The sequence below is a fragment of the Mustela erminea genome, chromosome 1 (assembly GCF_009829155.1).
Source record: "Mustela erminea isolate mMusErm1 chromosome 1, mMusErm1.Pri, whole genome shotgun sequence".
Lineage (NCBI taxonomy): Eukaryota > Metazoa > Chordata > Mammalia > Carnivora > Mustelidae > Mustela > Mustela erminea.
In genome coordinates, this window is record NC_045614.1 from 41,182,735 (window position 1) to 41,208,739 (window position 26,005).

The window sequence follows — 26,005 nt, forward strand, 5'->3', positions numbered from 1 at the left end:
TGTCCTAATCAGGAACTGAATAAGAAGACATTTTGACATCTTGGAAACAATGAGGGTTTCTGAACTTAAGCTGATCTGTTAAACCAGTTAGTTGAGCAAGGCCGGATGAGCCCTCGGGAAAAATCATGAAAACTAAATTAAACTGAACACAAAAAGCAATTTGCCAGCAATGAACCTAATTCACAATTTGCCTCCTCTGGAGAAGAGTATTTTGCCTTGGCCATGTGCCAACGAGAGCTCTGTGCGATAATGTATAGGATTGCACAATTCCTCTTAGGACAGTTATGAAAGGAAAAATAACATTGGTTCTGCCAAAGTATGTGGACTTGCTGACATTTGCTGAAATACAGATATCATCTAGGCGAAAAGTGAACAGGATGTTACCCTTAAGGTGCTTCAGAGAGCAAGTATGTTACAGATCTTTTCCACACATACATAAGGCAGCTTGAATTTCTGGTAATTGTGAGGGCTTGACTCTTGCAATGATTTCCAACAGACCCCTGGTGACTTTTGGGCTTTGTGAAGATCATTCCTGTGATATACTCAACCTGGTGAGAAATTGTTCTTTGCGATTTTCAGTAATGTTTGTCTATTTCTCCTCCGGTTGGAATGGTGACTTAAGGGAGATAGAATCTGGAGTTGTTGGTGGAGAGGGGAGTCAGCACACTTTAAATCAAACGTACCTGTCATATGAATTGCCTGATTCTAGACTGAACAGAAGAAACATGCTGGGGAAGGATGGCAGCGAGGGGGCGGGTGTGCTACGTATTTTCTAACCATCAAGAGAAAAGTGGGGGGAGATTTTAAAATAATGGATAATATCACCAATTCATATTGGATGATTTCATGGAAAAATGCTCCAGGCATGAATTTGTAGAGGGCAAAACAGAAGACATCTGACACCTGATAGCAAATCTGGGAGCCCTGCTTAGATGCTGTGCTGTATTTTAGTTATTCCTAGACATTCCACTGTTAAAAGATTAAAATCCAAAGCAGGCTTGGAGGTATGAAAAGGAACTGGTTTCAGGCTAAGCGTACAGTAGAAATTGAGTATGATCCAAGTTAAGCATAGATGAAAGGTACTATGCATAGGGTAAAAGCATTTCAGGTTGAAATATGGTGAGTATCTCAGAAGCAGAAAAATATAAGCAGTAATGGACAAATTGTTCAGGAACAGAGTCAAAAAGAACTTGGCCAACAGCCATCAAAATATTAGAGGATCAGACAACAAACCATAGAATTAGGAGACGTGTTTCAGGAATATCTATATCTATATGTGCGGAAACTTGTAAAGAATACAATTGCAGAAGATTTCATGTTGACACAGATTGGATGTGATAGCTGCAGTCATTTTTAATATTATTTTATACACTAGTGAATAAAAACTGAGTTTAGATTGATTTGCAAAGTTACAAGGAAAACAGCAGCAGTCTCAAATACAGAAACTAGGGTTTAAAGATCATCTAAAACTTCAAGCAGAGTCAGGTGGAAGCTAAGAAACTAAGACAAAATTAGTTAAGTGAAAATGACAAGTCAAAAAGGGCCTTTGATATCGCACTGTTGTAAAATGTTACAGTTCGACTGGAATGTTACATTTATACTGCGTCGTTTGGTTAGGTGGAGGGGTTAATGAAAGATACAGTTATCACTGAATCAAATCCAATTTAATTCCTGTCAATTTAAGTGCAAAGATGGTGCTCAACGTATGCTAGGTACTGTACTGGTTGCTGAGAAGCCCAACGCGATTAAGTTAGAGCATCTGCCTCTAAAAATTTATGGTTCATTGAAAGACACAGAGAGAAAGAAAAGAAAGAAGCAAGAAGCAGGAAACTGATGTGACAGAATGTATGTGATGAGACGTGCAATTCCAGGCCATGTACAAGATACAGAAAGAATATCACGAGGGAAGAAGGAGCATTGTATGGTGGGCCTGACTTGTTCTCAGGGCAGTAAAAGGTGAGAAGACTACCAAGTTTTAGGAAGAAATTTCCACCTGGGCTTTGTGAAGAGGAAGAGGAGCAAGTCCGAGACATTTAATGATGGAGAACAAGACAATAATTTTGAATCATCGATGTAAATAAACCTTTGTTCTTTTCAAAGAAGGGATTGAGAGCCAGATCATATGTTAGTATCTCTCCCAGACCCAGTATCCAAATCTACAATTTTATCACTCTGATTAAAATTTTGAGTTTGCGTAAATATCCCATTCGCCTTTTTAAAATCATTTTTTGATAGAACTGAAGTGACAAATTCATCTCATGCTGGAAGTTTGAAGGAGCTGGTGAGATCATTTTTGATTTCCTCTTGTTGCTAATTTCTTCAATTCAGCAAATTCTTACTGGGAACCTACTATGTGCCAGGAGACTGGGCACTATTTTAAGTACTCATAATACATCAATCAATAAAAGAGGCCAACATCCTTGTCTGCATGAAGCATATGTTCTAAGAAGAGGACAAAGGCAATAACTCATACCCAAAATAAATATGTAAACATTATTGTCTGTCAAAAGGCAATGGATGCTAAGGGAGGAAAATCAGAGCACTTTAGGTGCGGGTCAGTCTGTGTCTCTGCCCCAGGCAGACTCACTTTAGTCCTACTGTCTCGGCATAATTATCCCCAGCAACCCCTTTAACTCTAAAAGATGTCCCAGCCTGGGGCAGAGACTATGGAAAAGAGTACCATAATTAGAAGGAATCAGAATGCGTGTCTATGTGCTGGTGTGTGCATGTGTGCGTATGTGTGTGTGCATGCATAGGTGCAGGGCCACGTTACAATATTTAACATGGCAATCCAGGTAAGCTTGGATAGGGGACCTCTGAGCAAAGACCAGATGGAAGTGAGAGAGTGAGCCACTCCAATAGTTCAGTGAGGACTGTTCCAGACGGAGAAACAATGGAGGCAAAAGCCCTAGGATTTCATGGAATTCAAGAGGGCAGTGTGGCTGAAGCGGAATGAATGGAGAGAAACAGGAGATGGGGCCAAGGGTAAAAAAGAGCAGGAACCAGGCTGAGTAGAGCTCAAGGCCATTATGAAGGAGCCGAGTTTTCCTCTGAGCCCAGTGGAAGCCACGGCCTTCCTATATAGAAAGGGCATAATCTGACTTGTGCTTTACAACCATCACTTTGCCAGTTCTTTGTGGAATCTAAACTTTGTGAGCAACACTCTGGGGAACACAAGCAAAGGGAGTCTACCTGGGTAGGAGGCTCCTACGCCGAAATGAGTGAGAAACAGTCCTGGCTTACACGGGATAATAGCAGTAGACCTAGTGAGAATGTTCCGATTCTGGATATGTTATAAACCAGCAGGATTTCCTGGTGGACTGGAAATGAAGGGATGAGTCTTTCTTATCTTGCAGCAGTAACAAAACAATTCCTTACAGAACTAGTTCAACAACTTTGAGTTTTGGTTCTGACTGACCTCTTCAAAAAAAAAAAAAAAAAAAAGAATCCCTTCTCCCATTTTGCTTCAAAGCCTTCCCTTCCCTTTCAGAGCCTTTGCGACATGGTGGGTCCCACGGGGGACAAGCTGCCAACAAACGTAGCAGCTTCTGTCTGGGAAATATTAAGGATCGCAGCAATGTGTAGTTCTGGTGAACTGCAATGTAGGGTATGCACCACACCAAAAGAATTTTTGTCAAAAATGGAGCCTTCCCGGCAGTAGCCAATAGGTAATCCGTATGTCGAGTGAAAAGCTTACGTTTTAAAAGGGTGGAAAGTGGGGATGGTAGCACACTTAAAGGGTGAAATATTACTGTGGGCAGTAGAGAAGAGACTCAGGAACCATACCCATGTCCCACTCTGTGACTGTCGCCACGTCCCTTAACCCCTCTCCGGTGAATGCCCTTGGTTGTAAATGGAACATTTTACTGTGATTACAGCTCTGCTCTGGTGTTCACTGTCTTTTCAGCTCTGGTATTCTGTGACTCTGTAAATACTTAGAAATCGGGTGAGGAGAACAAGGCTGTATACAATGGGAATTCTGAGTTCTCTTGACATCCTTTACTGCCATCACTGTTATCCTTAGTATTCTGTTTTGCATGTATGTAAACCAGAGGTCAGGGACTGGTCTCTTTTCTAACAATGTATCACTACCCAAGGTCATAAACCAGAGAGGTCCTTATCATAATGATTAAGAACATAGACGTGGTTCTAAAGCAGATTAAGTGATAACCGTGTTTTAGGAATGTTGTGTTATTATAGAAAAATAAGATATATAGATAGTGATAATTTATTACAAGGACTGTTGATTGAAAGTTTAGTACTAAGAGTAAAGTGCTGTGTTAAATGTTTTACAAGAAATCTTTTAATTTGAAACAAAAACAAACAAGTGTCTGTACTCTCTGAGTATATTGTATTTTCATACCCATTTTAGAGAGGGAAGTGGAGCCACAAGGAATGGAATACTTTGTCCAAAATTAAAGGAGCTTGAGCAGCTGGCCTCCAGAACCTATACCATCTTCACCACCACACTCCATTCCCATCTCAAGGCACACAGAGGGTTAGCACAGCATCTGGCAATGGTGTAAAGTCAATACATGCAAGCTATGATGATGACAGTTATTACAGCAGTGGGAATTCAGTACCTGCTGGGTGACGGAATGAATCCATGAGTCATCTACACTGAGGCATTGAGGTGATAATTGAAATCAGGAAGAAATGAGCTCATCCAGGGGGAGAGAAACAGAGAAGGGCTGAAATTTGGATGCTGGATAACCACATGCCCTAATGCATCCTTGGGTGGCATTCAACCTGGAAGGACTGTTCTCAGAACCTGCGGCAGAAACAAATATATCCTTTAGAACTGGTCTAGTGGCTCTGGGATTTGGGTTTTAACTCCTTAAAATTGTAGCTCCCACCTTGCTTCACCTTGTCTTCACCTCCAAAAACATTCATAAACGGGTAAATCCCACTTCTAAAGAGTCTGCTGAAGGTCAGTTGCAAACACAACTGCTTCAGTCTGGTAAGGATTAATGATGTTTCTGATATGGATATTTCTGATTCATTGCTGTTGAAACTCCAGAGCTCAATGTCAAAGTTGGGAAATGAAGTCTTCAACAGAATCAAAAGACAAGAGGCCATATGTCCTTGAACATAATCCAATCAAAGAGATTGCAAAGGAAAACACAACAGAAAGTATTAAATTCATGGTGACATGAAAGATCCCTATTGACTTCGTGAGGAAACCACCAGTTTATCATTCTCCAAGAGACTGTCCTTTGATATGGACCTAAAATGTAAAAAGCAAACAAACAAAAATGTCTTCCTACAACACTATTCTTGACTTCACTGATTAAACATTTATCCGTTCTCCACAAATTCTACTTTGCAAGTCTTGATGCTCAAAGTGATAGTAGAACAACTAAATAAAAAGAAAACCCAGTCTATAAAATACAAGCACTCAACTGCCTATAATGCGCATTGGTAGATAGAGGAAATAGTATTTGGTAACATCCATCAACAGTGTCATCCTGTTGAAGCTGTGAGTTAAATAGTATTAAAGTTGTTCTAAACGAATGACAGGGTACAATCCTTGCACAATGCCCTATTACTATTATTAGATAATAAGATCGTGCTCAGGCACAATCAAATCAGTTGTTCATAAAGCTTGAATGGGATTACGTTGAATGGTATTATAAGCTAAATTACTTTTTGAAAATATACCAATGCTGTTTGTTCTCTAGTAACTACTCTGCCAGTTAAAGTTACCAGTGATATCACTACAAGGAGTAGGCTAAGTTTTTTCTCATTAGGCCAGTGGTGAATATTCAGTTTTAAATGCTGCCTACAGATTTCTCCTATCCCCTCATACCTTGCTAAATGCTGGGAAAAATGGGTTCATTCTACACCAGAATCACCTGTGAACCTAGTGAAAAAATGTTAAGTTCTAGGCACCACTCCAGAAAAATCAAATTAGAACTTCCGGAAAGTAGTTAGACGAATACACATTTTTAACAAAATCCTCTGTTGATTCTCAGGCACACAAAATTTGAAAATCATTGGGCAGGGCACAGAGACACGTGGTCAAGTTTGATCTCTGCCTCTAAAATGCTGTGGAACCTTGGGCAAGTGATTTAACGTCTCAGAGTCTGCTTTTACTAGTATCTATGCTTAGGATAGCACCAGTCCTGCTTATAACAAGGTGGTGTGCATGTTAGAATCAGTTGACCAATGGGAAACTGCTCTGTAAACTACAAAGCAAGGCATATGTAGAAGATACTATTACCGCGGCTTAGTCATTTCCTTCCTCCTTATTCATCCACTTGGCTCGTGATGCCATGGGCGGCAATCACCTGGGAAATGTGAGCAGAGAATTGCAGAGGTGCTTGATGTTTTCATTCTCATTCTCTTGAAGTCTGTTTTAACCTCCTAATGGTAAATTACTAAAAAAGATGTGTCTATCTTCAACCCTTTCAGTAAACACTGGCTTGTAAAATTTTTCTCTATGACGTAGTCCATGTTTTGAATCTATTCTATTTATTCATCTACTATGTGGAAAATATAAAATTTATTCATCGACTATGTGGAAAATATAAAATTTCAGATGAGAACTTCCCTGCTCTCACCCAGTCATGATGAATTACCACCAGGACCAATAGCTCTTGTGAAAAATAGGAAAATATGTCTGCTTCAGTACACATGGCTTAGAAGTGATAAATAAAATGGGTATTCCTCAATTTTAAAATAATACTGATTAATAGACACATTTGTTCAAGAACATCTTTTAGGGAGCATATATTTACACAGAAAATCATAGTATTCATATGTATTTATACAGATGTATCTTAATTTTACCGATAAAGAGGAAACGAAATGTAGTATATATAATCAGATTATAATATTAAAACAGGGGATAGAAAATTGTGTCAAATTAGTCTCAGTCTTAGAGAAAAAGCAATTCAATCAGATAAACCTACATGTTGTGATACAATCTCCAAACAATGGTTAGAAGATGTTAAAACAAAAATATAATCGTTAGGAAATAGGATGTATGTGCTAGATTGTAGTATTTGTTTAAATACTGTTCCTCCTCCTAGACCCATTCCTCTGAGGGCACTCCCAAAAGCCTGTCCCTCCTAGATGAGACTCATGACCCAAGGTTGGTATCAACTTTGGCCATGAGATTTGCTTTGGCCAAAGAAATGTAAATAGATGTGACTTGTGCTATTCTGGAGCAGCAGCTCTGAATTATTGGCTAGTTCTGCAATCACTCTCCCTGTCCTGCTCTAAGACAGAAACTGCCTCAGAGAAGGGGTGCTCATTCAGCTGGGGTCACAAATGAAGAATGCATGGAAGAGAGTTGATGTGGACTGCCATTCTCGTGTCACTTGAGTGAGAAATGAGCCTTCATGTTTCTAAACCATTAAGATGTACGGGGCTACTTGTTACTGCAGCATCGTCTAGTGGGAACTGATGAAAGCAATGTGTTCGTGCTTTTCCACACTCTCTTGTTTTATTTGTCATCAACAGTTTTAAATAAATACGGGCAGGAAAGTTTGGTTATGCTAGTTATGCTAGTCTTGACCTCTCACCATGAAATGTACAAATTAGTAGCTGGAAAAGAGGAGCACTTTTTCACACATTCAGCATTAAAAAAATATTGATTTACTAGTTGAAATGAGTGCACCTCATCTGATGGATGGTGGATTAGGGGCTACGGTGACATACTTGGACAGATCGAAATAATATTTTACATTAGCTATGGTGTGCTTTGTTGTTCATCTGTGGTTTTGATCCTGCTATTTTCTGTTAGCTTTGTTTTTTGATATACTGAAATTTTAAAAAAATTTTTCTCTTTATCAGCTTTCAATTAATGCATTCTTTTAGAATTCTTTTACTGGTTTTGAGTATGCATGCTTGATTTGTAACAATTTGCCTTAACTTAGTACTTGTGTCATTTCCCCAATGATGCAAGAAATTTAAGAGCATTTTATTCCTTTTATCCTCCTCATGACCTTTGTGCTAGAGATGCCATTTTCTTTTACATACCATGGCTTCTTTTGAAAATTCAGTTCTTAGACTGGTTGCTTCTTTGAAAATAGTGAATCTTCTTTGTCTGTGTGCCTTCATCATTTTGTTTTGTTTTGTTTTGTTTTCAAAAGCTTGATACTGAACTATATGTCCCAGCGTAATTTTCTTTATCCTGAAGGGGAGTCACTGAGCTTATGAAATCTATGAATTGATTTCTTTAGCATAAGGTCAGTATAAACACTTTATAATTGTCTCTGAGACTAACACTTCCATGAAAACCATATGCCTAACTCAAACATTGATAATTATATAAAGAGAAAAGATGAAGTGAGATTTAATCAAAAGTTGAAAACTTCCAGTCTTCAAAGGACATCTTGAAAACATGAAAACATGAAAAGGGAAACCACAGGCTGGATAAAATATTCCCAATACATATATCTGACAAAAGATTTGTATCTAGGATGTATAACAAATTCCCACAATTCCACAACAAGACAACAAAGAACCCAACTTAAAAAAGAAAAAAAAGAGAGAATCCGAGTGTATAAATGAGTAATAAGCACATTAAAAAGTATTCTACATAATTATTCATCATTGGAAATCCAACTTAAAACCCAAAGAGACACTATAATGTGCTCATCAGAATGGCAAGAATTAAAAGTCTAACATCATCAAATACTATAATATGGTACCACTTGGCCTTTCATATGTGTTGGTGTATACAGTACTACCCCCACCTTGCAAACAGGTTTGGTAGTTTCCTATGGATGTAAATTTAGTGCTTGAGGAGGTTATTTGATTAATGGTAAAGGGGCATCAAAAATCAAATGTAATTCTTTTAACATGTTCCTCCCATTTATTTATTCACCTGTCCATGGATATCTGTGTTACTTCCTTTTTGGGACCATTATGCATGAAGCTGCTATGAACATGCATTTACAAGGTTTGAATCAACATATGATGAGGGTATTGAGAAATAGAAATGTCACAGATGGCAGGGAGCAGGGAGTGTAATCAGATCACATTGATGAGCAATATTTCTAAAAATTGAACAAGTGAAGAAATTGTGGGAATATCTAAAACAGTGACTAATGTTCTGCTTTTTAAGGCTGAGTTTTGCCCTAACCTTGGGAAAAAAAAGCCCAGAATGCAGTTTTCCCCTTCTCGTTGCAAATGCCAACTTCTAGAGAGATACTCAAGATACTTAACCACTGGTGTGGCCCAGACACTAGCCAGTCAGAACTGATGCCTGTCCTGGAGGCACTCTACTGTACTTGGTGTTAACTCAGAGATTGCTGGACTAGAAAGGGGTTCAAACACTCTAAGAGATCCTGAGAAAGGGGCCAATGGTGGTAGTTCAACTAACCAGCATGAAAGTAATTTTGTATTTAAACAAGTAATACAGTATAACAATATATGTTTTATTTAACAAGGGGTACCCGCACTTTCTAGCTTCGTGTCAGCCCTGGCCATCTCCTTCTAGTATACTTGGAGGTTATGAGAACAGGCATTTATCCAAGGTTTATCCTGAGGTTTACTCTCAGTTCTTCCTGGGACTCTGTGTTTTTCATTCTCACTGGGTACCACTGACTGAAGACTGTATTTATAGCAAATATGACCTTCCATCATTTATAGCTAGGAAATAACCTAAAAACTGACCATTAGCTATTACTATCTTTTAAGGGGCTTCGCCAACCATTGTGGCCTCCATTTCATGCTCACACCAGCTGCCGTGTTGTCCATCCACCATTTTTACCCATTACCTGGGCACCATGCCCTAAATGCTCTTCTGTTTGTATTAACTCCCAAATTCTTGCTTTTTTGAGCAGAAAAGTCTAATTCTCTTTGTTTTACCATTCCACCTTCCCATCCATGTTTGTCAATCATTAATACACTTATTCACTCAAGCCACAGTTGAGTTTCTTCTATAAACTTGGCTCTGTGGAAAAATAAGCAAAACTGTTCTAGGTCCCTACCCTGATGAAGTTTATAGATTTATTAGGGAAACACATGTTTAAGAAACAATTACACTAGAAATGCCAAATTGAAACTATGCAAAGTAAGGGAGAAAGAGAGGAAGAAAAACATAATAGGGGGATGAGAACTGCTGGGGAGGGGTAAGGATTCTTGGAGGAAGTGATCATCATGCTGAGATCTGAAGAATGAGTGGGAGGTGGTCTTAGCTGGAAACCAAGCTTACTGACACCCCTTACTAAGCACACGTGGAGGCTGTTAATGGAGTGAGTTGAAATCCTCTTTGTACACATAGATAAGATACTCTAATATATGAGACCAGTATCTAAGACAAGCTGGTCTTACTTTGGACTCTAAACTCTAGTGAGGTACTCCTGGATTGTTGATTATTGCTACTTCTGGCTTCATGGTTCCCCTGTTGTAGTTAAAGACTTATTGATGAGACAAAGATGCTCATCCTTGAGCAACACAAGTTGGCTCTACAGCACGGGACATTATTGTCAAAAGACATTTAAAATAAAATTTAAGAACAGTTCTCTATATTTCACTGTATGACTGGGACTCCATTCTCCTATTCCCCAACCGTCCATATCACTCAAAACTTGGAAACAACTTAATTCCTTAGGGTTTCAATTAAAGAGAGAGAGAGAGAGAGCATTAAGGGAAAGGAGTTGAAAATTCCTTAGTAGGCTAAAATTATCTATTAAAGATTATGTGGGCCTATCTCTGCATTCTTTTTAAAAAGTCAGTGTATGTATAGGTTAGAGATAAACAGTCCCCAAAAATGTTGTTGGAAGTTTGGGAATTCCTAACACATTTGGGCTTTCTGGAGAGTATGAAAACAGAGGAAATGAGTTGACCATTTGTGATGATGTCAGTGGGTCAGTGGTTCATCTATGTAATTAATTTTAAGGTGATACTTCTAATTATTTCGCAGATCAACCAGGTCATCCTTGTAGAGCTGACCTAGACTGATTGCGCAGAGGAAACTCTCGTTCACTTTTAGAGGTTCTTAAAGTTTTAATTGCTTCCAGTCAGGTACCCTGGGCCTGGACTTATTTTTCACTGTGCCATGTTTTACTTTGGGTGCTTTTGAGATGCCAGCGATTACATCTCTGTGGTACCCCACAGCAAGACTGGCCATGATGCCGGATAACCATATAGCAAGAGCCTAATATGTAACCAGATTTCATTAAGATAAAATTGAAAACAGATCTTACACTTAAATATTGTGGGAAATAAACAAAGACCACCCAAATGAGAACAAGCAGAGGTTATTTATTCAGAACTGGCTATAACAGGAGAGCCAGCCACCACTGCTGTGTTTTGGCAGACTCAAAGGCAGACAGAGGTGTAGGGAGGAAAGCTTCATAATGGAAAAAGGGGAAAGTTTTAAGTGTGCTCTAGCTGGAGGCTGGTTAACCAGTCTAACTTGAAGTGGGACATCCCAGGTTATTGGTTGGGGGTGTAGGTTCGGCTTTTTCTGATTGATCCTAACTTGTAAGCTAGGGTAAACTTTAGGGAAATTGCCAGTCATAACAAATAGTGATGATGATAATTAAATTCTGACCACTTTGGGCCAATGTTAAAAGGACTTTGCTTTGCTTTCTGGGTTGTTCTTAGAGACAGCAGTCTGATTACTCCGAGTCTGACTTATATATAGTCAGCTAATTTCCTGGGCTGGTTACTGTGGTTGGTTTCCTGGGCTGGTTGCTGCAGACTGTGCATGAGATGATGATGGTGATGATGATGATGATGATGATGATAATATATGGCCTGCCATTTTATGTTTGCATCTTTAGTCTCTTAGTATATTTATGAAGTATGCATCTTAGACACGTCAAATGTCTTGTGTTTTCTTTACACTAGGGTTTGTTATACTTCTGGCTTTTCCAAGTTCCCTAAGTTCCTTCTTATCGCATTATTTAGGTAATGTTAAGAAGTTGGAGGAGAATATTTACAGTACAAAACTTTGTTTAACCTTTGTTTGCAGAGGCAGGCAGAGACAATTAAACTGTAATAGGATACAATACAATGGGAAAGATTGGAACCCTGAACCTCAGCTGGGTACTGGATAAATCAGCCATTTTCAGGGAGCCAGGGATGAGAAGGAAGAGAAAGAAGATTCAAGAATCCAACTTTGAGGGCACCTGGGTGGCTCAGTCGGTTAAGCCTCTGCCTTCTGCTCAGGTCATGATCTCAGGGTCCTGGCATCAAGCCCCCCATTGGGCTCTCAGCTCAGCAGGGAGCCTGCTTCCTCCTCTCCCTCTCTGCCTGCCTCTCTGCCTACTTGTGATCTCTGTCTGTCAAATAAATAAATAAAAATCTTAAAAATAAATCCAACTTTGATAAAGATCTGGGATGAAGCAGAAGGAAAAAAATCAATGGTTACATTAATTTACTATCATTAAATATGCTTTCACTTCATGCTAAGCGTTATGTTAAACATCTTTCTTCACTATCTTGTATATTCCTTATATAAATCCTATGAAGTCTTTCCCTTTCTACAGATGGTAAAAATTATCCTTTTCTACATATGGGGAAATTAAGGCTCAGAAAAAATCAAGTGTTTTGCCCAAGTCGCTCAGTAATGAAGAGTTCAGCTGGTACCGGAGAGCAGCATGCTGATTCTTGAGTCAGATTCAGGCTTGAACCCCTTTCCCTGCCTCTTGAGCTACTACTCCAGGTGGCCCAGCCTACACCCTCAAGCTGCACCAGTCTCTTGGCCAGCAGGCAGCCCTCTTGGGTGACTTAACAGCCAAGTAGCTTAAACTGTGAGTATTAAATGATAAAGCCACCTTCCCCCAAATCTCTTCTCCCTTGAGCAGGAAGAACAAAGAAATCTCAAGTCCATTGCCTAAGCCAAGTAAGAAATTCCAGTCTCTCCCCCATTCCATCCATTTCTTCTCTCTATGAGAGGATGTCTCAAAGTCTTCCTTCTCATTTGTTTGGGAAGGGGATGTGAAGAAAATCCTAGGGAGAACACAAGAGGGGATCAGGCTGTTGGAGAAAGTCTTTGGCATCTGAATTGGACTTTCTCTGCTCTCCCTTTCTGTTGTGACTTTGTTAAATTATTATTTGCTAAATGGAACACAGGGTGCCAGATGGCGATATTTCCCCAACAGAGCACAAAAGAAATTCAAATAGACAAGTCTACCCTCATAATGAGAAGGAAATACACAGTACTTCTGGTGAAAGTACATGGCACGCCTGGAAGTGCTGCATGAGGAAGTCAAGACAGAGCAGGTAGAGGGTGATGGGGGAGTGAGAGAGAGCGAGACGGAAAGATAAGGAGAGGGAAGGAGGGGACTAAGGAGGCCGAAGGAGGAATCCCGCAGATGCCTTTATTAGGATCCATGGGTAGAATGCTTTAGGGTTCCCAGGCAAGTGCTGGATTGGTCAATTCAAATAACAAGAAAAGGTTTTTTGGTAAAGCCCATGGAAGACTTATCTAAGGACTATAGAAGGCATACAGGTGCTGGCAAGGAGGGAAATCTGTTGATCACAAGGGTGACTATATCAGGCAGGAACTTCCATTCACTTGTCACTCTGTAGGCTGCTGCTTTCTAGGACATGAACTTGCATGAGGAGTCTAGTGAAAGTTTAAGGTCTCTGCCGGCCACTTGAATGGATGCTAAGGCAGCAACACCATGGAGTAGTTTAGCCTAACTTGACACTTGCCCTCTTTAATCATGGGAAATAGGAGGTGGAGTTGATTGATTGTGATAAGGACTTTTTAGGTAACTCCTGGAAAGCCTGGGGTATTGGCTCCAACAGTTGATAGCTCTTTTTAGACTGTGGATTACTTAGTGCTGGCTTCAATAGCTATAATGAAGTTGAGCAGATAGAGGTATCTAGAGATGTGCAGGGAGGATTGACACCCTCTTTAAAATTTGGAAGACTTAGTAATGACGTGATATCTGGATCAAGTCTTATGAAACGCACTTATGCAGCAAAGAAGCTTGGAGAAAAGTATGTGCAGTATAAGGAAAGTGATGCAAAGACATGGAGACCTGCATCAGCAGAGGGACTGCCCAGGCAGAGTGTTATGAATAGAGTAAAAAACATACCGTGGGTGGTAACAGTAGACTAGAGGTCCTTAAACCTTCCCTACTTCAATTCAGGATTATTTGTAAAGAAGAGGGATGTAGAGGGTGCAGAAAAAGTCAAACGGTCCCAAGCATTGTCAAATGAAACTGCAGAGTAATAAGCAGCAAAAGTGCAAGTTTCTCAATAGCCATCAGCTCTTTACCTAAACTAGCAAATGTTTTAAGGGACAAGAAGTCTAGGGTAAATGCTTTGTAACTATCTCCAACACCTCTGACCCTCCACCTTGAAAACCACAAGTTCATCTCAAAATTGGATAATTATAAAAGAAAAACAGGTAAACTTAGTAAGTAGAAGGCAAGCCTTAAATAAAAACTTATTTTCGGTGCTTCATCAAAATCAATGATCATTATCTTCCTTGCTGCTTAAGAGACTCACAAACAAATAGAAAGATTTCGTACAGACTTTTTTTGTCTTTGAAAACTCAGATTTTTTTTTCTGTGATTTGACTGTAAGTGAAGACAATAACTGCACCTGGTCTGTTCACTACTGCCTATTCAACTAGTAGCAAAGATAATGCTTGGAGTATTGGCAATTTGGGGAAAAAGAAATACATGAAATATGTAAGTTCTATAAATATAGTTATAAAATATATATTTATAAATAAAGTTTTAAAGTGTCAGTATAGTTTGTAATGTTTGTCAATATAAAATCTTTAGGGAAACTTGGGGGCACCTGGGTGGCTCAGTCAGTTAAGCATCTGCCTTTGCTCAAGTCGTGATCCCTGGGATCAAGACCAGCATTGGGCTCCCTGTTCAGTTGAGAGCCTGCTTCTCTCTCTCCCTCTGCTGCTCCCCCTGCATGTGCTCACGCTCTTAGTCAAATAAATAAAATCTTTTAAAAAGATAAAATTTTTAGTGAAACTGTAAAAATGAGAATTCATCAGGGAGGGCCCAATTCTATCTTGTTTAATTCATTTAAAAAATGAAGAAATGAAATAATTTCACAATGTTGACAGTGGAACACTGGCACTCTTTCCATTTTATTTATTCATACCTCTGTGTTCGAACTCTAACGTCATTTAAACATAATTAAGAATGCTCAGAACTTAAAATTAAACATGGAATGTTTCCAGAGATTTTTCTTTTTTTTTTTTTAAATTTTTGATGTTGGAAGGGAATGGTATGACTTAGGGTATTTCTAGTCATTTCTAGTGCCATCATATACTCAGACTACTACCTGTTCAGTAGAGCTAATCATATAAGTAAACTTGGCTGCAAAAAGACAAGTAGTATTTCTGTTTCTACTTGATCTAAAAAGTAAACAAAACTTGTGAAATACTCAGCTGAAAAGAAAAAAAAAAAATCTACCCAAAGAAACCCCTTGAAAATTTAGGGGTTGTTTACTTATGTATTGTTCATTATAAATATGTTTGTGTATTTGTGTGTGTGTGTGTAATTCCTGAATCTTGTTGCTTTTTCCTTCAAGACTTTTGTTATGAAAGGAGATTTCTTAGTACTTAATGGGTGACATTTCTGCACAGCTTATCTCTCTATAGCCAATGCCTTCTTTGCTCAGAAATGTTTAGGTATTACAAGCAAAGAAGGCTGCTTACCGGGTGTCATAAAATGCATTTTCAGATGTGCTATTTCCAGATGCCTTGGCTTAACCTGACTGCCTGGGATTGTTCAGCATGATGGACGGCACTCTGTAACATCTGCTGGCTGCAATGATTATCTGAAGTTACGGTCAAAGCCAAACCCCATACCAAAAAATGAGTAACTTGTATTCATGAAAGTGGTTTTATTTCTGCACAAATGGCCAACAAGCTGTTATGTTAAAGGGTTTTGTGTATAAACTCATCAAGGGGAAAAGGTCACTTATAAGAAAAAAAAAACCTACCAACTTAGAAATAGAAGTATGAGGGAAGAGCCAGAACTGAAATATATGATAAATCAAGCAGCTTTTGAATTTATGTTCCATTCTAATGACTTCTACTATGCCGCTTGTATCAATAGGGTTTCCAAAATTTAAATTATTACCTCTCAAAGTTTTAAGTAAAACATAGCTAGATTACCTGTTCTAAATGAGCAGAGAGAAATTTTTAACACTCGTGATCTCTCAGTGATTGAGATTTAAGATTTTAGGATTTAAACAAGGAAATCAGAGTCGATTATGCAGCATTTATCACACTTCTCAGCAAAAAGAGACTACAGGCACTTAACTTTTTCTTTCTTCTTTTTTTCTGCCTAGGAAGAAAATTTTATAGTGAAAATTTATGGGCGAAGACATAAAGCTGCAACCTAAGCAGATGGCCTGGTAGTTTGACCTTGACTTTTCATTTTAAATCAAACTCAGATCAGTTGGATTCCAAAAAATATCAAATTGCAATTTTTTTCCTCCTCTTTATCCTGAGCCACACATACATTTTTCAATGCTATCATTTCCTTGGGACACAAGGACAAGTGTATATGTAGTGCTATTTCCTTCCCGACTTGAGAACAAAAAGGACAGCATTCTTAGCATGGAAAGACCAATACAATATGTCACCAGAAATCCATTAGAGAGGTGCTTTCTACCTCATTGGGTCAGTCAAGCACTTCTTTCTTCTCATTAACAACAACAACAAAAAAAAAACAGTTGAACAATAAACACGGAGAAGAGAACCAGTGGTTCCTAATCAAACCAAACCAAACTTCATCAAACCAAAGGTATCCTGTATCAAAACCAACAATGTGACCTTTAATTGATACCTTCAATTGATGATACCACATGAGGTAGAGATGGAGGACAATGACCTTTCTCAATCACTGCAGAAAGATAAAGAACTACAAATAAGAAATTTGCTACAGGACCTTGAAAGACACCTAGAAATTGAGAAGTCCTAGAATTTAATCTTCACATGCACTTCTTAAAAGATCTACAATGTGGACACTTCTTGATCCAGCAACCTAATTTTTTTTTTTTTTAATGTAGGCTCTATGCCCAAGAGGAGCCCAACATGGGCCCTGAAATCACAACCCTGAGATAGAGACCCGAGCTGAGATTGAGTCTGATGCTTAACTCACTGAACCACTCAGGAACCCCCAGCAACCCAATTCTTGATGGTATTAACAGTAACTTTTTTAATAAATGTGCAAAGCTATCCATTCAAAGATCACTTTCATAGCATTGATTATGATACTGAAATATGTGGACCAACCTAAATATCTACTAACAGAAGATAGGTCAAATAAATTATTGTACAGCCATCCAATAGAATATCATAGTTATAAAAAATAATACAGAACTTTAAAAAATATTCATTATAAACAAAGTGCATAAAAACTAGTGACCAAATAAAATGTATGAAAAGGAAAACTGTGAATTCATTTTTTAAAAATATTTATCCTCTGTGCAAAACCATGGGGAGAACAGATTTTAACTTTAAATAGGTCAGAGGAGAAACACACTAAGTACCTAGAACAAATCTGGGTAGGATTTGGTATCCATGTAGAATAGAAGGAATCTTGGCCAGCCCTACACACCAAACACAGAAATCAATCCTAGTATAATTGTGGATCTAAATGCAAAAGATAAAACAATTAAGCTTTTAGAAAAATAAGAGAGAATATCTTCTGGCCTGAGGTAGATAAAGATTTCTTGGACAAAACACAAGAAGCACTTTTATAAAAGAAAAAAAAGAAAAGGTAATATGCATTACATTTAAAGAAATTTATCCGAAGTATTTATCAAAAAAATACCATTGAGAGGGTGAAAATGCAACCCATTAAGTGAGGGGAGATGTTCGCAGATCATAAATAAGAGAAAGGACTAGGAACCAGGGCATACAAAGTCACTCAATAGATCAATAAGGGAAAAAACAGATTACCTAATAATCAGGTGAAACACTTGAACAGGCAGTTGGGGGAGGGGGAAGAGAGAGGGATCAAAACATAAGGAATGATACAAGTTTCAACAGTTATCAAGGAAATTTAATTAATCCCTAACGAGATATTATTTCACATCACCAGAATGCTAAACTAAAAAAAAAAAAAAAAAAAAAAAAAGGTAATACTGAATATTAGTAAGGATAGGGAACAACTGGAACTTTCATGGACTGCCAGAAAGTACTTTCAAAACTGTCAGTATTTATTAACACTAAATATAGCCTATCCCTTGATGCAGTGATACATTTTAAGTCTGCAACCAAAACAAATACATAAACTTGTGCCTTGTGTTCACATTGGCACTATTCACAGTCTCAAACTGGAAATGACCCAAATGCCCATTCATTGGACAACGACTAAATACTGCCATAGCTATACAATGAATCTAAGAAAGTAATGGAAATAAATAAATGTAATGACATAGGAACACACGATGTTGAGAAAAGAAGCCGGACACAGAAGAACACAAATTGTAGGAGTCTGTTGAACAAGAGCTGAGAAACAGGTAGATAATATCTGAAGAGGAGTTGAGAAACAGGTGGAAAAAACAGGTGGAAAACAAGTCACTGGTTACCTGTTGAAGGACAGTATCTGCTTGAACAAGCTTGAGCAGGCATTCCAGTGCTGATAATATCTTATTTCTTCATCTGAAAGCTGGTTACATGGATATATTCGCTTTGTTAAAAAACAAAACTGAGCCCTATACTTACGCCATGTGTGCTTTTCTGGTGTGTAACCTATACTCCTATAAAATACTTACTTTAAAAAGTATGCTTTTAAAATTTAAAATTCAAAATAATTAAAATTTAAAATTTTAATTTAAAATTTAAATATAAAAATTTTAAAAATTTAAAAATGTGTAAGGCATTAGGATGTTGCCCTGAAATACTGCTTAAGAATGGTTAATACTTAAGTATTAACTGAAGTACTGTGAAGTATTATTAGTCTCGAAATAGCAAAGAATATAGCTTACATGTTAAGATATGTTAATTTAAAGAAACCAATGCAGCTTTAAAAAAACAAACAAAAAACCCTGAAAAATGTTTCTAACTACTCTATATTCTTCTTACTGAGGAGCAGGTCTGCAATGAGATCTAATATATGTTCTCATTCTTGCCTTTTGTCAATTGGAAGCTTATTTGAATATTTTTCAGCTTTCCACTTCATGGTTTTTCTTCCCCCCATAGATCTCTTTCTTTTCAAGGAAATACTTGACATTTAAGATGATTTCATAAGTTGGGAAATATCAAATGACAAAGCATTACCAGAGTTATATAGAGAGATTAATGTCTCTCACCACATCCTGGATTTCTTACATTTCTAGGTTTCTCTGCAGTTTTTAAGGGTGATGTCCTATATTCCATAGGCAGTGCCTGAAATCAGATACTCTGCTCAATGATCAGCTGCATTAATTATTGGCTTGTGTCAGTATTCCCATGGGCATCAGAGGAGGCTTTATGGTTTATCACATCAGGGGGCCAAATACTGAGGCACTCTGAGAATGCAATTTTGCAACAGATAATTCCAGCCAGTTGAGAGGGCCAATGACCTCGATTATGACCTATAAGAACAAAACTGCAGACGGCGAGCCGTGGTTTGCCAAAATGAATAAATAATATTGTATTTCCAAAAGTGGCCAGTCAAATTTAGCCTTTGGAGAAAATGATGGTACTGATGGAGAGACATTTTAAGTCATTTCTTCTTTTGGGAAGATTTTTAGCTGTGAGCAATCAGGAAAGAAGGTGGTCATTCAAACTAACATGTTTTGGTGTTGCTAATTAGAATAATCTAGCAAGGTTTAATGGTCCATGAGAAGAATTTTGTATTTCAGGAGTCTGTTGGTCTGGCAAACATTTTAAGTACAGACTCCTTCTTGACAGGAATTATATAAGAGAAAAAAGTAAACCTTCACATAAACACAGACTCAACCTAAAGTTGTTACTTTTTTAAGGTTAGTAAGTAATTTCTTCACTTAGCCAGTGTCTCATGTTCCTCCGATACAAAGGATTGTTAACATACATGGGGACATGTAACATACACAGCTTCAGAGTCTTCAGAATCTAGATATGTGGTCATGCTGTGAGGTTAGTTACAATAGCTATTTTTAAAATCATCTACTATGGTCCAGGTTCCTTATTTTTTAAATATTATATTTATTTATTTGACAGAGAGAGTGAGAGAGATGGAGAGAGTACATGTGCATAAGCAGGGTTCTGAGAAACAGAGAAAGAGGGAGAAACAGGCTCTTGGCTGAGCTGAGAACCTGATATGGGGCTCAAACCCAGGGCCCTGGGATCATGACTTTAGCCAAAGGCAGAAGCTTAACCAGCTGAGCCACCCAGATGCTCCAGTCCAGGTCCTTAATATACAGATTTGATTTAATTCTCCAACAACCCAGAAACTAATGACAGTAGCAGGAACAGCTTTAAAATGATTACTCCGCATTACTGGGTGCTTATGCTATGCCGGGCATTGCAAGGAAGATATAATTTACTACACTCTAACAATGTGACATCTATTTTCTAGAGGAGAATGTATTGGGATCCCATCATTAATGTGTTTAATGGCCACGAATTAAACCACCGTCCCTCAGCAAAATGACAGAGTTAGAAAGAGTAGCCAAGAGAAGGAGCGCGGGAGAAGATGACTCTCCAAAGGCGGGTGACTTTGCTCTGCATGGACAGAAGGATCTTGTGTCCAGCAGTCGGGTAAAGAGGAAGATGCAGACTTGCCATTTCTTCCCCCAGTCGGTTTCTTTGTTCTCAGTGGCTGAGAATCACACTGAAGTGAAGAGAAGTCATGCATGTAGAGATTCATTCCCCCCCCCACACACACACATGACCATTGAAAGCAGAAATTCTTAATTTACAACTCAAGAAGCAGAAGTATTTCAATGCCCGACAACCAAAACAATTTTCATTTTGGGAATAATTTGAAATACCATTAAATTTTGTTGTTTCTTCCTTTAAAACTTCCCTATTAATCACTACTTCACCTCCAACGCACCCCTACGCTCCTAGCACGAAGATGCTGCCCTACTCACTGTACTAGTTTTAGGGCCCAAGTGTAGAAAGTTACAAAGTGGTGGCATGTAGGCTCTCATGGGTGACCAATTTTAAACCCTGTGTGTACCACACACGACATCTCTAATAGGAGGTGCCTGCCCTAGTGGCACCAGAGCTGAGAGCAGTATGAGCCCAGTGGTTCTCCAAGTAACACACACCCTCAGTACTTGCTAGAGGGGCATATGCCTTGTCACGTCACAAGTGCAACAGGGGGAGGGGCTTCCTGGAGCATCCAGGTGAAGCTCGTGCACAGGATAAAATGACGGCATTGTGATGAACATGGAATTGCGGACACAAAAATAAAGTTTACTGAACTAAGGAAAGGATCTCATAACCTAAGGAGTCCTTTCAAACTGTGGTGCAAGGCACTCCACAGAAATCCTCATTTTTCCTCCATACCTCCAGGGGGCGATGTCCATGCAGAATCTGTTACGCAGTCTGCTTTTCCAAATAAAACTGAAACAGATTTTCTTTCTATTCTTCTAGTGATACTCTAAGTTTATGACACGGTCATTATGCAATGGTGCTAAGGAAAAAAGTCCTTCTGAATTTGTTAAATCTGTCTGCCCATCAGTCAGCGTAAACCCAGACCTTACAGGAAGGAGACAGTTGTTCTCTGCTTTTCACCTGCTGTGTGTTGTAATACACTGGGAGGTCTTTAAAGGTGAACAGATTGCAGCTTGGAGTCAGGCAGCATGGGGTGGAGATTTTGTACCTCCCTCTAGTAGCTGTGTGACTTGGGGAGGTTACTGAACCTCTCTCTGCCCCTTTTGGCTCCATCATCCCAACCTCTGCCTTGGTCTTGAATGCCTCTCCCTGTATCTAAGTAAGGATATTTGTCACTGAGAATCACACCAGGGTGAAGGAGCGGGGGAAGAGTCCTGCTGGAAGAGTCCAGAATGATCATATCTTGAGACCTTACTCTAATTTTATCTGCAAATATAATTTTTTTTTCCAAGTAAGGTCTCACACACACAGGTTCTGGGTATTAGGACATGAACATACACTTTAGGGGGCCAGCTTTCAACTCAATATGCAGTTCATATCTGTAATTGAACCTTTAAAAAAAGTTTCATTTGCATGGTCTCATTTAAACTTTTAATCAAGGAATAGGAGTACATGAACACCAGTAATCCACGAAAGACTATGAAACAGTTATAAGAGAGGTGGAAAGGAGGGAGACAGGGAGGGACACTTGGCTTCATGGAGACAAACTTCATAGAACAAGTAAAAGCCTACATAGAACTTGAAGGAAGGGTGAAATTTTGAACCTTAGATTTCTTCTCTATTTTAAAATGATAATTCACTTTATAGCCTTGCTCTGAGCATTCAAAGATAGACTCCATGTAAAGCAATTAATTCATAGCCTCTTAAATAGTTAGCATTTAATACCCATTTATAATGAATATTAAATGTTGTTGCTTTTTAAAGACCTGCCAAATAAATCATCCAAATCGCTAATAACATTCCTTTTGCTGTGCTGAATGTTTAGACTCTAAAATGCTTTCCCCTATTTTTCTTTCACACACAGATTTTCATGATTCCTTCTGAAAGGTGTCAATCATTTCATGAGATAAACACAGAAGATAACATTTATGCTAGAATATTCTGCCACCTGCAGGTAATCGAGGGCTGCTACAGTTTTCACAAAACAAGCTGCGTCTGCTAATATTAATTAAATGGCTTTTGAAGCAGGGGCCCTTGTTCTGAATCTAGGAGGCCTCCATAAATACTTATTTTCTTGTTAGTATATTATTGCCAGCGGATGCTAGTCAAAAAACACTCCTGTAAATAAGACATTAAAAATATTTACGCTTTAGCCCCATGCTAATTTTTGAATTTCAGAAAAGGCACGAACTCAGCTCTTAATAGACTGATCCTCTAAGTCAGTGGTTTTCAAAGTATTATTTCTGGATCAGCAGCAGTACCCGGGGCCTTGTTAGAAATGCACCACCCCAGCCTTGTGCATGAGAAATTCTGGGGCTAGGGTTCAGAAATCTGTTTTGACAAGATGCCAGCTGGTTCTGATGCACAAAGTTCTAGAACCAGGCACCTGCATGTGGGAGTAGGGTTTTTGTAGAGGGTGGAATGAGGGATAAAGGGAAGCCAGGGAGCCTATAGAGGGGAAGGGAGGAGGCAGTTAACAAAAGCCTGACCCAGCTGCATGGCTTCATAAATGGGCAAATGGAAGATACTTATTTCTGATAAAACTAGATCTCATGTATTAGCAACATTAGGACTGGCATACTTTTTTGTCTAGCTAGAATTTTATTTCTCCTATCGAGACTTCAAAGGAAATGTTGGCTTCTATTGTGTTCTATTTTCTCTGACATTAAACTCATTTATGAGATTACACTCCATCTCTTCAATAACTGAAATTTCATTCACACACATAGCTAAAACCCAATCTGCAAATCCTTCAGAGCTAAAAAGACAGACTATTCCACTTTGCCTCATTTAAAGACCGTAAAAAAGAATAAACATAAGTAAATCACTATTATCAAATACATGAAAGTACACAAGAATGGCAGACTTACTCTTATTTGCAAGTGTGGATTTGAAATCGTGGCACGTCCTCTTACCTGGGGAGGAGGTAGGGGAGCCTTTCAAGCGAGTGCTGGAAGCAACATGGTTCTCAAGCTTGGCTGAGCATTGGAATCGCTATTGCAGGAAGGGGTCACGGGAAAGTGCTTAGCATAACGCTTGCCCTATGAAAGGGGTTTGCTCCCCATTGGCCAGGACTGTTGCTGCGGGTAAGATAGTCCTCTCTTCAGTGGCTGCAAGCCAGCCTTCCCATTAACATCACCTGGAAAACATCGGCACCCGGCCCGGCTTGAGGCGTTCTACTGTACTCGGGCTGGAGCAGGACCTGAACATTTTTCTCAAGCTCTCTCGTGTGGAGCCAAGGTGGAGAATAGAACAGCTGCACTAGTGATTGGAAGATGAGTGCGTTTAGAATTTTCTTCGTAATGTGTCCACAATCTCATCAGGGAGACAGACAAAACCAGAATGGATTATGAGAATGGTAGCCTGAGACTTAAACGTTGAGCCTTGCACTGGATATCACATCTCTTTATGACATCATGTGTATTTATTTAAAGATTTTTGTTTATTTGAGAAAGAGAGTGAAAGCAAGAGAGATCACAGAGAGAGAAGGAGAAGGAGACTTGCTGCTGAGCAGAGAGCCCCATGTGGGGCTGATCCCAGGACCCTGAGACCATGATCTGAGCTGAAGGCAGAGGCTTAACCCACTAAGCTACCCAGGCACAGGCCCCCCCCCCTTTTTTTAAATGAACATCCCATGAAAATACTGCAGTCGAGGTCTGCTTTCTGCCTTGTATTGCTAATTTACCTAATTAACAACCCAGGTGTACATACTGTATATTGTATTTTAGATGTTATATCTCTATGATGTTCTATTCTAGATTACCACAGCTCTTGTTGATAATGCCAAAAGGTGGGTACTCTTACTATCACTGATACAAAAAAATACTTCCTCAGATGCCGAAGAATCTCTTGTTTCACAGGAATGGGAGATAAGTCCAGGACGGCTTGAATGGGCGCAGGAATCACAGACAGAGGAAGCATCTCTGCGTAATTGAGACTGAGGCATATCGCGTGCCGGCGGAGATGGAGACAGAAGAAACTGCAAGTGGACTTTGAAGAGCTGAGGTGGGGAGTGGGGTCGGCTTCAGCAAGGTTGGCAGGGGAACACGTTTTTAGAAGATACACACACAAGTTCAAGTGAAATAGGTGTTGAATAGAAAGTATAAACTTATCAAATGCACAGTGTCACCGTATTTCTCGCAGAAACCAGTTGGTGACCTACTTGATGTGGAGCTTAGTCAATTGCCATGGGCAAGGCGGCACTGGCCCTGGGTGACAGACTCTCTGGAGAGCTGTGGCCACTGAGCGTGAGCAAGATCAACCCACTGCCCAGGGCTAAGTGCTAGCGGGATTTAATTCTCACCCACTTCACTCCCGCTGGTAGATGATGGCGGCGCTGAGTGCAGATGTTGTGGGTGCACATCTGCTCCGGGACCAATCAGGGAAGAATGAAAAAGAAGGTATCTGAGAGAGGACGATGGCTGACCCTGGACAAGACAGAGTGGGGGACAACAGTTTGCTTGGAGATCGTAGTTGAACAAGATGCAGGCCTGAGAGGTACAAGGCAAAAGACAATAGAAAGCAATCGTGTGCAGCTGGAAGTTAGAACTTACATCAGAGAATGTTGAGAAATCAGGGGGAAAGGGTTGGTTTGAGTCAAATTTTAGAATTCTACATTTTTTGCAACTTGGACTTAATTTGCAGAACAGTGGGGAGCCACTATGTTTCTGAGTAGGGAAATGAGTGCATTGTAAGAAAATGTCTAGCACGGGCATCTGGGTGACTATTGGTGAAGCCTCTTGCCTTTGGCTTAGGTCATGATTCCAGGGTCCTGGGATCAAGACCCACAGCCGGCTTGTTGCTCAGCGGGAAGCCTGCTTCTCCCTCTCTCTCTGCCTGCTGTTCTCCCTGCTTGTGTGCTCTCTCTCTCTCTCACTGTCAAATGAAAAAATGAATAAATAAAAATCTTTAAAAGGAAAGAATGTGTCCAGCAACAGTGAGTTTTCTTACTAAAAATTCAACCATGAATTTTTTTAAATTTATTTGTTTGGCAAGGTGGGGGTGAGGGGTGGGGGGAGGGGCAGAGGGAAAGGGAGAAGCAGACTCCCTGCTGAGTAGGGAGCAGCCACCCAGGTGTCCCGCAACAATGAAAGTTTTAAACTGAAAGAGACTTTAGAGTTCATTTGTCAATTAGTTTCAAGCTAGTGTTCCGGGGGTCAGAGAGCGTCCAAAGGTGTATTTTGTTTGGTTTGGTCCCCATGGTGTGTCTTACCTTTTCTTTTCTTTTAGCTTTCAGCTGGAACATGCAGTGTCTGATTTGCAGCTTTTTCTCCTAGTATGTCAAGTAGACTCTGTGCAATGGCCAGGTGGAATTCGGAGACAAGAAAAACCCTTTGCTAAATACACTTCAAGCAA

At 39.3% G+C, this 26,005-nt stretch overlaps 1 long non-coding RNA gene across 1 annotated transcript; it reads left to right on the top strand.

Annotated features, from left to right (window-relative positions):
• Positions 1–367: 367 nt before the first annotated feature.
• On the top strand, positions 368–25,451 carry LOC116579649. Its single transcript, XR_004281365.1, has 4 exons — positions 368–551; positions 16,243–16,308; positions 22,515–22,604; positions 24,511–25,451. It is a non-coding gene; the product is annotated as an uncharacterized LOC116579649 (long non-coding RNA).
• Positions 25,452–26,005: the final 554 nt, after the last annotated feature.